The sequence below is a fragment of the Melopsittacus undulatus genome, chromosome 3 (genome assembly GCF_012275295.1).
Source record: "Melopsittacus undulatus isolate bMelUnd1 chromosome 3, bMelUnd1.mat.Z, whole genome shotgun sequence".
Lineage (NCBI taxonomy): Eukaryota > Metazoa > Chordata > Aves > Psittaciformes > Psittaculidae > Melopsittacus > Melopsittacus undulatus.
In genome coordinates this window covers 109,292,726-109,306,092 of record NC_047529.1, presented here as the reverse complement: position 1 = coordinate 109,306,092, position 13,367 = coordinate 109,292,726, and the positions used below count along the sequence as shown (strand labels likewise).

General features: G+C 41.1%; 1 long non-coding RNA gene across 3 annotated transcripts; it reads right to left on the bottom strand.

The window, feature by feature from the left end:
- Positions 1-263: 263 nt before the first annotated feature.
- Positions 264-13,336, bottom strand: LOC117435951 (uncharacterized). 3 transcript variants are annotated; one of them, XR_004549479.1, is made up of 3 exons: positions 13,290-13,336; positions 12,644-12,774; positions 264-4,399 (listed from the first exon to the last, which is right to left on the bottom strand). It is a non-coding gene; the product is annotated as an uncharacterized lncRNA (long non-coding RNA). The 3 variants fall into 3 exon arrangements; XR_004549478.1 differs by lacking the exon at positions 13,290-13,336 and having other exon boundaries at positions 12,644-13,278; XR_004549480.1 differs by lacking the exon at positions 13,290-13,336 and having other exon boundaries at positions 264-3,007; positions 12,644-13,278.
- Positions 13,337-13,367: the final 31 nt, after the last annotated feature.

The window sequence follows — 13,367 nt, the reverse complement described above, 5'->3', positions numbered from 1 at the left end:
GTCACTCCAGTCCAAACGGGTAAGAGATGTTGCTGTCTAAGCTTTTTAACTCCCATACTTCCCTTCCAGAATAAACACCAGTTGAAATCTTCCACTCACACCCTGGCAAGAGGAAGGTAGAAGACCATGTAAGAGAGCACCACCTAGTGACTAACACCACAACAATATCACTGGTGGAAACCACATGAAGAAAAACAAATACCTAAGTTTTAATAGCAGTGTGCCACGTCCAGTTTATTTTTCTATTTTTTCCCTTCTTTTTCCCTTGGAGATGTCTCATTTTGACCAAATGTTAAGTCAAGAGGTGATTCCATACAAGTTCAAAACACTGAGTTTTGGCAAAACGTATCTTTTATGTTTTAAACCAGGTAAGTCTTCTATTAGAATTGGCACTTCAAATATGCAGTGTAGGAAACTGGGAATCCAAAACACCAAAAACTCAATTCTGCAATCATGACTCAAGTGAATAATCATGAGACATCTGTGGGACTACTTCCAGGAGTAGGAAAAGCAGCATATGTCTCAAAGTGCTTAGAGCAGTACAATTCTGCCAATTTTATCATGACTCTCTAATCTGCTGGTTGAAGCTGCAGCTTCTGGAGTCAAGTGCTTCATGTGAATCTGAAAAACAAATTTCTAACTCTTAAGTTCAGAGAAAAAAAAAACAACTTGGGGAAGTGTAAGACACATGAACTCCCCAAACTAGAAATCATCATGAGAAATAACACAGCCTATTTATAATCTGTTTGAATGCCACTGAGAAAGCATGAGCATGGTGTCTAGAGATAATACTGAGAGCAAACTCTCTGAACCTCACCCTTGGGTCCAGCAGCTGAGGAAATCAGCCTTTCAGGAAAGGCCACCACACCCAAGCTCCACTGGCTTGCTCTTCTGCTATTTCTGAATAGCCCATGCAAGAGGCTGGAAAAATAGTTCTGCATTATTCTGGAGAGGTGAGGGGATACTGACAAATCCTATTTACCTTCACAGGTCAAGTGTGGCAACTACAGGTAATTACAGTTGTATGAACTCATACAAGTTGTAACTAATGATGCATCTTCTTCAGCAGAGATGTAGCCTAACTTCATATACAGCTGCAAGGTCACTATGTACTGTATTACTCTTTGTACTTCCATTAAAAGATGCAAACTAACAAGCAGATCTAATTATGCACCTTGTTTCTTCCCATTTCCACAATGATCCCAAGTCTTCTGGGATAATGGAATGAGGCAACCTGAACTAGCAAACATTTCCTCTCCATTGTCTGAAGTCCAGCAGGTCATACTGTTGTAATATGCGATAGGAAACTTGTTTTACTGCGTTTCTTGTTGGTTTTCACCATTATGTGAATGCTTTGTGGCGGTTTACACCAGTTTGCATTCTTCAGCTGCAATTCAGCATGGCAACTAGACTGCATCTCCAAACAAAGGACTTCAGCAAACTGATGCCCATGGCAGCTCTGGAGGTTTGCTCTTGTGGGGGGAGTCAGCAGGTCTTCCTCCTAGTTGCTTCTGAAAGAATCTTTCTTTGCTTCACTTTCCTCTGTACTCTCTTTTGTTTGCCATTAAGGTCAAGTCTGTGATTTCTGCCTGCTCTGCCTGTTGCATTAGTGGCATCTGAAAGTGAAACTTCGGCTGGGAAATGTTCTGTGAATTTTTAAATACCACTATTGATTTCACATTACTTTCCTTTACAAACCAGGAAAAGCTCTTAGGAGAGATTGTAACAGCCAAGAAATATTTGACAGGTTGTTTAAAACCTACTGCCTGTAAACAGTATGATTCTTTTCCTTGGTTCTAAGTATATTCTTTAAACATACCTTATCTTTACTGATTAGTACTGTCCACCCTGAAGTTCATGGCACAAAACTGATCACATATTATCTGTAGCAGAGATAAGACTTCTTATAGAGAAGGTCTGGATATTTTGCCCAAAGCTTTTTTTCCCCTTTCCTTCAATGGCACATAATCAGAACATACTAATTTTGCCTCTACACCAGCCAACACCACTTCTGTAGCTTCCCTCTAAAGGCATCAAACCTGCAGAAGGGCAGATTCTTTCATGCAGGCAAACTTCTTGACTGTGAAGTCAGTTCATTTCACATCCTGTAAGTCTCCTTTTGGATACAGACTGACTGCTCTTTAGTGAATAACTTTTTAGTCATTCTTTGGCCTCAGAAAATTACCTTTGAAATGTTTTATGCAAGAGTATTCATTATGAACAATTAATGTACTGAAAACGTCAGCACCTCAAGAAGGTGTTATATAAAAGATGAGTAAATTTATGTTCACACATCAAACTTCCTGTACTTTTCATTCTTCTAAAATGTATGCTTTACACTGTAGTACAATAGCTTGTATGAATTTGATGACCCGAGTGGAACAATGTCAAAACTGCCGTAACTGTGTGTTTTAGAAAAGGAAAGCAATCACGTAAGGCTTTTTCCCTACCACTATTTTTAGGTAAGGCATCTGGCACCTTGGTAGCAATTTAAAGTACTTACACTGGAACATCTCCCTACATATTTTTTAGTCAGAAGCCGAAAAATGGTTATGAGGAAGATGCGGTCTACAGAAACATTCATGCTAAGCAAGAAAAGTCTTCTGTATCAACTGGGAGGTGAAAGGGTTGCTTGTACCCACTTAGCCTGACAGTTTTATTGAGTTTTATGATGTGGAATAATCTAAATACAAACCTCTTCAACTCCTCCCCTTGACATGTGGATCTTTGATTGCTTGCCTTCATTTAGAGAGGTTTAAGTCTTAAAAATGCTTCATGTTTCATGCTACAGTGCAAAGGCTCCAGAAAGTATTTTAATGATACTGCCAGCTAATTAAATCTAGGCGAAGCAGATTCTAATCTAATTTGTAGTACATGTAAAGTAACAGCATGGGCCACTTCAGTTGGTCTGCACTGCTGGAAGGGAGATCAGAACACAGGTCACTCTACATGACTTCCTGCAGTGACAGGTAGAACATACCTCACTTGCTACATCACAGCACCACACCTAGGAGAAAACAAGCAGAGAAGTTCAATGGCTGATTCCTCCTCAGCAAGAACAAAGTCCACCAATAAACAGAAGAACCTTCAGCTCTGAGCTCTCCCAGCCATCCATCAACTTCCTCCTCTGGTTTACTGCAGTCACTCTTCCAGAACACAAGTGTCACATTTTTACTTTTTTAAGGGGAGAGGCATAAGAAGGCTTGTACTCATGAGAAAAAGGTTTGTTGATTGGGCTTAATTTTTGGCTGACATTATTGTGAAGTTTAATACTGAATTAATAGTATCAATTTTAGACAAAAGTCATTAGAGCACAGACAGATTAAAGAAATAAAATGCCAGCTGTGTTTCTCTCATACACTACAATAAGGAAAACATTGTTGGAATAGATCTGTATTTCAACTCAATTATATTTGGCAGGTCAATTAGAATTGCTCATTAACTAATACAAATATTTCTTCTTTGAGTGTACTGTAATAATGGATCTTTTCAATTTTCATCTCACAATATGAGTGATGAACAGGATGATTCTAATTAAAACCAACACCAAGAATTCCATTCCCCAATCATCATCTTCTTATGTTCCCTCACTGACTAGTCTTCCACACCCCCAAAAAATTTGACTCGTAAGTCAGACTTACCTTCTTTCTCCCATACCTCACAGGTTGAGCATAGAAATAATATTTCTACATAGTCCAGAGTGTCTTGCAATAGAACACAGCTGTCAAGACAGGCAGCCAGGCTGCAGAAAGTCTGTGATGGGGATATGCACCCAGACATGTTCAGTGCTAGATCCCAGCACTGCACTGCCAAAACCTAACACTGCCAACTATTGGCTGCTGCAACTAACATCATGTTGGCATGGAGTTTTACTACAGAAAACTGAATCTCTTCCTTCATTTACTACTAATAAAATGCTCAAATCTTTTTTCTTTTTTTTTTGTGAACAAATATGCTAATCCATACTGAAAGTTGTTCACACAAGTAGTGGTATCAACACAGACGTAAGTCTAAAAAACCCCCAATCTGCATCAAAATGAGCCTGCTTTTGCCAGGCAACAATACAAGTTATTCACTGAATTACACACAGCAATAAGATCATCCGTTTGACAAAAAAGACAAAGATCAGCTGTTAAGAAACAAAGATTATAAAATAAACAATAAAAGTTGAACTTATTAACTTGTAGACAGCTAGCCTACCTATCTGAAACATGCACTTGACAACTATCAACAGCTTAGAGCACAGAGACATTGCTTCCCTTCATCCCATTCCCAATGGGAAAATTCTCTAAAATATTAGTTTGGTCTTGTCTTCCTCAAGTTTTCCTTGTAATTGTTGGCTAAGTGAGCCTTGAAAACACATGATAATCTTCATTCTCCATTTTCCTCTTCTGCTTTGCTGTAAAGAATGTCATGAAAACTTAAGCTGAGGAGCAAGAATATGCAAGACTTTCAGTGACAGTAAAAAGGAGTTGGTAGTACTAGACACAGACAAGTGGAGAAAAAAAAGACTTATTTCATATATTTAAACTAGTTGTTTCATAATATGTCCTTACAATAAATATGTATTCACCTATGCTATATAAATTTGAGGACTAGATCACACTGATGCTCATCACAGACAGTCAGTGAAGAGGATTTTACAGTGCTATTGATTTCATTTATACACAACCTTCTGAATGGATCTGTTCTCTACCTCTGCTTGTCAGCATAAAACTGATGAGATCAAGACATTAACTTGTAGGCAACTGGGAGAGCATTTCCATACACAGCACAGTTACCCTTTATCAGTTCATTTATGTGAATTCTTGGTTTTCTGTCCTTTGCATAATGAAAAGGTCATGTATCTTTTGGTATTTATGGTCACAAACTGGGTAATACATGGTCGAGACTGGAGAATACACACCTATAGGGCATATACCACACACTTGGCTAATGCAAGCATTCAGTTCCCTTTGACTGCCAAATCCTCAAGTCTTCCTCAAGGAAGCAGCCTCTCTCCCCTTGGCAAGCATAAACACCCATCATCTCCAGATTAGCTAGTTAGTGGCAAGTACATATTGAAGACTCTTTACAAAGATTGTCATCCTGAAAGCGAAGTAAACCAATATTCCATATAAAACAGCCTTTACTCAAAGTCCTAGAGTCTCAAGATGGACAGGGGTTAGACTAGATGGACTGAGACAGACTGCTTCAACCAGCAATGCCACAGTGAAAGGCATTGAGGACAGTATGACAGCTGACCTACTGAGGACAAGAGAACAGAGTTCAGATCTCATCAGAGAAGTAGGGTCATTGTGGAGACAAAACTGTCACAACTAAGCCTTTAACTGATGTGATAATGATGGGATAGGAAAATGACCTAGAATAACCTAGGATGACAGCCAAACAAAGATTCAAAAGTAGACACCTGCAGCGTGCTACCCTGAAAATGTATTTTCTCTGTTGTCCTTGGCAAAATATTTTCTGGTACTGATTAGCTGACCCTGGTAGCTGAGGTGTAGGAATGATTGCATGTAAAATGGAGAACAAATAGCAGCAAAAATGTCCCCACCGTGTGGATAACTGGAAAAAAACATGCAGCACTGGAGACAGTAATCCATAGATATTGACCTGTAAGACATTTCTTGCCAATCTATATGTCACTTGCCTTCACTGTGGAAGTCCAAAGCTCTGTGAAGCCAACAACCAACATCACCACCACGTGGCAGTGAAGAGAAATGAACTGCTTCAAGTCATCACACACTTTAAAGTCTCTACTGGTGTGATCCCAAGTTGGTCATCTTTCAAGTACATGCTGCCACTTACTTAAATAGATAGCTCAATCAAGAAACCTAACATGGTGCCTCAGCAGCAGCAAAAACAGATACTTCAGCATAGCAGCTATTGCTGAGAACATTCCAGTAAAACATATCTAAAGATGGTTTTCACCTAAGGCCCAGGGAAATGCTGAGGGCACGCTTTCACAATCACAGTAAGCCAATCTGTATGCAAGCTTCCTTCACTACACTGGGGCAATCCTTTCCCATCACTTCTCAGTGCTAACACTTGCACATGTGCCTGAAAAATAGCTGTGCTTTCAGCTGGATTAGTCTGCAGTCGGATTACCTCCTTGATCAGCCTAACTGTACCGCTGCATAAATGCTAGCTGACACAACAGGGGACAGGGTAAAGGCAGCAAGAAGATGCCTGGGAAGAGCAGGATTGTTTCTTAATAGCACCAACAGTTTAGACCCTAAGTACAAAACACTCCTCGAGACATTCAAAAACCCTTTCTAGGGAAATCTTTCAGTCACAGGATAACTAGGCATTTCCCACACACTCATTAGATAAACCACGACTGAGAAATCTGAGACTGAGATGGAGAGAAAGGACCTAGACCCCTCTCTTCTAGCTGCCCAACCTAGAAGGAGCAAACTTGAAAAACACATGCATATGACATGCTACACTTTTTCTGCATTCATGGAAATGAGATTTCACAACGTTTCTGTATTTAAAGAATGTGTGTAGAACAGGATATAGGTTTGGAGCAGGACATTTTAAAAGGCATTAGTCTACCAGACAGCAAAGCAAAAGCACTGTAGTATTCCTCATATTTTCCCTTTTTAGCATGAACACTTTCCCACCAGTCAACACAATCAGCTGTTAGTAGGGTAAAACTGTCAAATAATACAAATAGCACCCACACCCACCTGCTCTCACAATCTGAAGTGAAGGCAATTGTACCACATGTAGTCACATGCTTATGGAGAGACTAGAGACACTTTCAGTTTCTCATCTCCAGGACTGTAAGAAATACCGCTTCTCACTGCCAACCCTCCTCTGTATGGAGATACTGAATCCCATTAAGAAGCACCCTTTGGATGCTCTACAATGCTGCCAAGTTTGACACATCGAAAATGAAGACTGGGATTTCTCATGCTCGTTTCAGATTTAGCTGCTCATAATGAAGGTAAAGCAAAGTGTCCTTATCTGCTCCTGCCAATCTAGGCCTGTCTTGGACAAGCATCAAGGAGCACGAAAGCTTTGTAAAAATGGGAAGCTCAGAATCCCACTGAGAGATTTTGAAGGAAGAACCAAAAGCTTTCCTAAAGAAGCCATTTTTCTCTCTTTCCTAGGTCTAAATCTGGATGCTGGCCCTCATACAACTCCAGCCTCTTCGTATTAAATGACTGATTTTTCCGGTTGGTGGTATTGGATGTACTTCTTGTAAACCTCTCTCACTAGGGGCCTCAATTCATTATGTTGAAAGATGGGCTCAGGCTCTATCCTCACCAAGGCAATATAAGCAACACACATCAGCCATATCTGGGGGCAGGAAGCCCCAGCTTTAAAAACAGAACTTGTCATATGGACACACTGCTGATGCAATGAGCAAAACAAAAAGTAGACTCCAAGAAACAAAAATTGAGCCCAAGACAAATTTGAAACTAGAAACTAATAGAAACTAGAAATTAACTCATGTGGGAAAATTTCCTAAATCTGAGACACAGATTTGAGAGGAACTACAAGTGTAAGCATATAGCCCAAGCTTTTTAAACCTCTGTACAGTCACATTTGAAAAGGAGTCATGAGAAACAAACCTTGAGTGAATGACAACCACTGAGCCAAAATATTTCATTATTATGTCTAGACAGTTCAGGAGAATCATGCTATTTTGCCAGGTCCCCAATAAATTGGTGTGATTTATACCTAATACATTTTAATTCATTTTAGCAATGAAGTTCTGCATCAAGGAATAGGACTTGTTTGGGCTGGAAGGGGCCTTAAAGCTCATCCAGTTCCAACTCCCTGCCATGGTCAGGGACACCTTAAAATCATAGAATAGTTAGGGTCAGAAAGGACCTTAAGATCATCCAGTTCCAGACCCCTGCCATGGGCAGGGACACCTCACACCAAATCATGTCACCCAAGGCTCTGTCTAACCCTTCACTAGACCAGGTTGTTCCAAGCCCCATCCAACCTGACCTTGAACACTGCCAGGAATGGGGCAGCCACAGCTTCTCTGGGCAACCTGTGCCAGTGCCTCATCACTCTCACAGTAAAGAATTTCTTCTTAATGTCTACTCTAAATCTCCTCTCTGTCAGTTTAAAATCATTTCCCCTTGTCCTGTCACTACACATCTAAATTCAGTACAAGAGGACCAAGCCTGACAACTTCATTGGAGGACAGTGGGTATCACTGGGAAAACAAGGCTGAAAATATACAGTTCCACCTTCACATCAAGGATGGCATCCACACATTCCTCAACATAAATTCCTGTAATTGACCATAAGTTGGTCTGCACAGTGACATCTCTGCCCCAGTGCTATCTTAAAGTTGTCATTCAGGTTTCATCTCTAGTATAAGCTGTTGCTCCCATCACTCTGAGCTCCAGCCCTCTCAACACTCCTGATTTATAACCAGGATTGAACATATCATTTTCTCAAAATTTCATTGACACAAGGGTAGCTGCTGACCCCGTTCCTCAGATGTTCCCATGTACAGCACACTAAGCTACACAAGTGAGTGTGGTACCAACCCCTGCTGCAAGCAATCTTCTGACTCTCAGGTCCCAAGGGGTTAGACCCTGTGAGACAGCCCTGCAGCATCCACAGCTCAGTGGTAACAGCCCATAAGACCATGCTCCCCTCCTTGCTAGTCACCCAACAATAAAAAACTGGGTGCTTTTCCCATCATTTAACATTCCTCAGATGGAAAGAGCTTCATATCCCCTCTCCCTCCTCTGAAGATACTCCCAAAAAATCTAGAAGGCAGGTGATGGGCATATATATCCATCTGGTTTACACCAGGACAGACAATAATGCTTTAAAACTCAGACACTGTCCCTCCAGGGCTTTTTTTAGCAGTTAGCTTCATTTAAATTAAAAAAAAAGAGAAATGAAGTACCACTTGGGCTTCCAGAGAGCTTCTGTTAAAGCAGAATCAAAATTAACATGTTAGATAAACACGCTGTAATAGTCATGTGAACTTGCAGGAAACAACACACCTCTCCCCACCCTGAGGTCTTTCTTCTTTGTGCAGAAACCAGGTTGGTAGAGCAACAGAAAACATCACAGCCACAGACATTCACCCAAAAGGCAACCCACTAGGGTCAGCTAAGCATCAAGCTAGATTTCAAGAGACATGGATCCCAGGTAAATGAAGGGAAGATTTAAGTCTTTTCTGTAAGAGTGGGAAGATTTAGCTGCATTAGATGGGATGTAAAACACAACTAAGGAAGTCAGGGTCAGAGAAATCATAACAAAATGGCATTAATATTTGTGATGCAGAGTAAGCAGGTTCAACCAGTTTTAGATATTGCTCTTTCTGAAAGGCTCACTTCTAAGCTTGAGAAACAACCCTCCAGGTTTAAGAATTTAAAGTCAGTAGTCCACATTGGATTCAGTTTCGAATCTTCAATGAAGTATTCTTAGTCCAGGGATATCTTAACAGCTTAAAAGATGGTCAGAAATATGCAAAAGTCTTATGCCTCTGAAAGCAGTAATGTGACACTGGAGAAAAGCCTTAGATAAGAACTCCTGTACTCTGAGTTCTATCCCTGGCCCTGTCAATAGCCTGTAAATGCTCTTGGGCAAGTAATTTCAGCCTTTTTTTGCTTCACTTTCGTCTTTAAGGAGAGGGAGAGACATGTGGCTCCTTTGCAAACCACTTGAACTGATCAAAAAGCATGATAAAAACTGACTTCTTCTTGGTCAAACCCATGAGCTGTAGCTAAAGGCACTGCAGTGGGCTTTGCGTAACAAAGCGTAACAATGCTCTCAAAATGTTTCTTGTTCTCTCACAAACATTAGGAAGCAAAAGTAACTTACAGTACATTTTCCACTTAACTGCAAGCCAGCAATGTGGGGTTTCTTTCTTCAGGTTCTAATTTGCAGTTTCTGACCAATTTTAAAATAGAGCTTTAGGACATTATGTACAAGTTGAAGTCTGTTCTTTCTTACCTTTTGTGAACCTCTTAGAGACAATCCACAGATCACCATTCACTGAAATCTATTATCCACACTTGTTTTGATCAACTGTTAAATACTCGCATCCTCAGGACAAGTAAGGACCACAACTTACATGAAGCTGTCCCACATTCAAAGCATTTTTAACAGTCTCTGAAGCAAGGCTTTTCAGGTTACTAGCAGATACGTACATTAAAGGGAATAAAACAGTGTGCATTCCTGGAGATTACCCTGGCCAGAAGCAGTCTTGCTAACATTACAGCTTACGCTGCCCCACACCCATTTGCCAATCCTTCTTATTCCATGGTCCCACCATCTCGTCTCTCATCTGTTCTCTACTGAGACTCTAGAAAACGAATACTTACCTGTTCCACTATCTTTATCAGATCTTCAAGTCTTTAACTGCCTTTAGAGCAAGTCAGCTCCTCTCCCCTTGGGCCTCACAAAGAGATGGGAAGCCCTGTATCAGTATTTCCTCCACTACAACTCACAGTACTTCTGTGAAGCAGCCTCACTAGTTACAGAGCTTTTATTCTATGCTAACACATAATTAATAAGTTACTGTTATTATTGCTAAACACTCTGTGGCATCCTTTCCTCCACGAAGAAGGAAGGTGATCTCTTCAAAGCAGCAGTCAACTCTCCATTTACATACAGAGAATCAAGTATGATTAGTGTTTAAATACATATACATTGAAGTTCAGTGCAGCCTAGAAGATAGTCTCAATATGATGAGCTAGCACTTGACAACTCTGCCAAAATTGCTTATGCTGTAAATGCTCCAAGCAAACTACCTTTTTGTTCATAATGTGAAGTTGTTCATGGGTCACCAAGAGGTGATTTGTGGCCAACATAACCAGTCTAGCAAGCGTTTACATTGCAAACAATTATGCAAAAAAATCACAGTATAGTTTAGATCCACTTCCCACTCCCTCTCTTCCCAACTTAAATAAGGAAAAAGCTGTCTTGACAAAGGCAAACTTATCTTGCCAGTAGGAACTGCACCCACAGTCAGGAAAGGTTCATTAGCACATCACACAGGATGGCTTAATGCATCTCCACACAATGAAGCCTGATGTTAGTTTGGACTCCCAGTGTCATTTTCGTCATAGAACAGTTCTTTTCCCCTCTGAGGCTGTACAGAAACAGAGGCACACGATGGCTAAGTATAACTTTTTAAAGACTAACTTAGGAGACAACATGTTGGACCTGTTGTTTTCTCATATATTTCTCAGTTACAGCAAGTTTTGCCAGATTCCCACCATCATGTCCTTAACACAAGTTACTACCTTAAGGAGTTAATTACAATAAGCATTTTGTTTTGGGTTGTTTTTCTTTTTTTGGCCAAGTGGTCATTTAGGTTCAAACTAGTTCAAGACTTTTTAAGCAAGTCTAAAGCCTGCTTTGATTCAAGTTCTCAATAGAACTTCATTGAAGTATTAGACGCTTCAGATTCTTACATGTTTTAGATGACAATGAGCTCACCATCCATCTTGATCCTTGAACAGGTTTTCAAAGACTTAAGTGTACTAAAAATTTGGAGTACATCAATATTGAGCAATTTCAGGTAGCCTTGTGACACTAAAAATTCATTTGCTAGATCCTGGTTAAGAGCACAACTAGAACAACTGCACAGAAATGTAGTTAAGCTACTAAAATAATGTGTTTTAAGGACTGTAGGTTTTTAATGAAAAAGTGAAGGATTTAAGTGAAAAATCCTTAGCCATGACACTAAGTTCAGCAAAGTTCTTGGGTATGGTCAGTTTCCATTCAAGAGTTAAAGCAGTTTCACAATGCTGCTATCAGAAGAAAAATATTTTTATGATATGTACTTGCATAGTTCCATTTAGCACACTGGCCTGGTAATTGTTATGGAATCATAGAATAGTTAGAGTTGGAAAGGACCTTAAGATCTTCTAGCTCCAACCCCAATGCCATGGGCAGGGATACCTCATACTAAATCATGCCACTCAAGGATCAGTTCAGCCTGGCCTTGAACACTGCCAGTGATGGAGCCTTCAAAACCTCCCTGGGCAACCCATACAGTGCCTCACCACCCTCACAGTAAAGAATTTCTTCCTTATAGCCAATCTAAACTTCCCCTGTCAAAGTTTTAACCCGTTACCCCTTGTCCTATCACTACAGTCCCTAATGAAAAGTCTCTCCCCAGCATCCTTAACTGACAGAAACTGACCCCAAGCAGTAATGACAGTCTTTTTCCCTATGAGGTTCTTTTCACAAGGACTTACCTTTATTATTTCTTCTCCTGCTGCTAGAGATGTTAAGAATTAGCTATTCTCAGGAACAGAAAATAATCCTCCACTGTTCCTCTAGTCATTCTTCAAGGAAACAAAATACTAAGCCTAAGAAATGCTCCTTAACAGCTACTGTAAGCATTTTCATACATTTATTTCTGGTCCAATATGAATTTAAAAGTACAGTCTCACTATCATTTACTTTAGAGGAACAAACATAAGTGGTTTTAAAGTGTTGTTTCTTTTTTTTAAGCTGTCATTTTCTATAGTTATGCCTTCATCAGCTTTCAACAAGCTCCTGCCTAATGTATTTTTAATTACAACTATTTATTTACATTTCATACCAGATAACACACTTTTGATTCTCAGAAGCAGACAAAGCTCTAGTTCCACATATTCCAAATGGTCATTTTAAGCAGGACTACACACAAACCCACCTTTAAAGCATTAGAAGCAGGCTCCAAAGCAAACCTGTAAAAAGACCTTCCTTAGTGCTTGGGTCTTGCCATCTATTTTATTAAGTCATTTTGGTGAAGTAAAAAGAGCACAGCTAACTTCAGCCAGTGACCTGAAAGCAGAAAAATGATTAAGCACCAATATGACAAACCTAATAAAGCAGGAAAAGCTTCAACCATCTTGCTTGCCCAAGACAGGATAACACTGACCAAAGAATAGATGGTTTCCTTGAGTGAAAAAGTTGTTACCGACCAGTGAAGAAACAAACAGTCAGTACACATACACGGAGGAGACCAGTACACCCTGCCCAAGGCGTCCCACGGCTGACCCCCACTCGAGGCCGGCTATCCGTCACACAGAGAGGCAGTGTCACCTGCCCCCCGGAGCAAACACGGCCTCACAGAGGTCTGCGACCACTCGAGGCCCACCACGCTCCCTCTGCTGCCGGCCGGCTATCCGCGGAGGTCTCGGCGGCACCCGTGGTGCAGACCCACCCGTGACAGGCACCCGAGCCACCCTCACAGAGCCCGCTCCCGCCGCCTGCCGGCCCGCCCCTCGGCCTCAGGCGGATCCGGTGGAGCGGGGCCCTACCAGGCCCAGGCCCCAGCCCCAGCTCCGCGGCTTCACCTCACGCCCCCAGCAGACACCGCCATTGCCGCCCGCCTCGCCCCACACAGCACAGCCCCCCCGCGCCCTCCGCCCCGA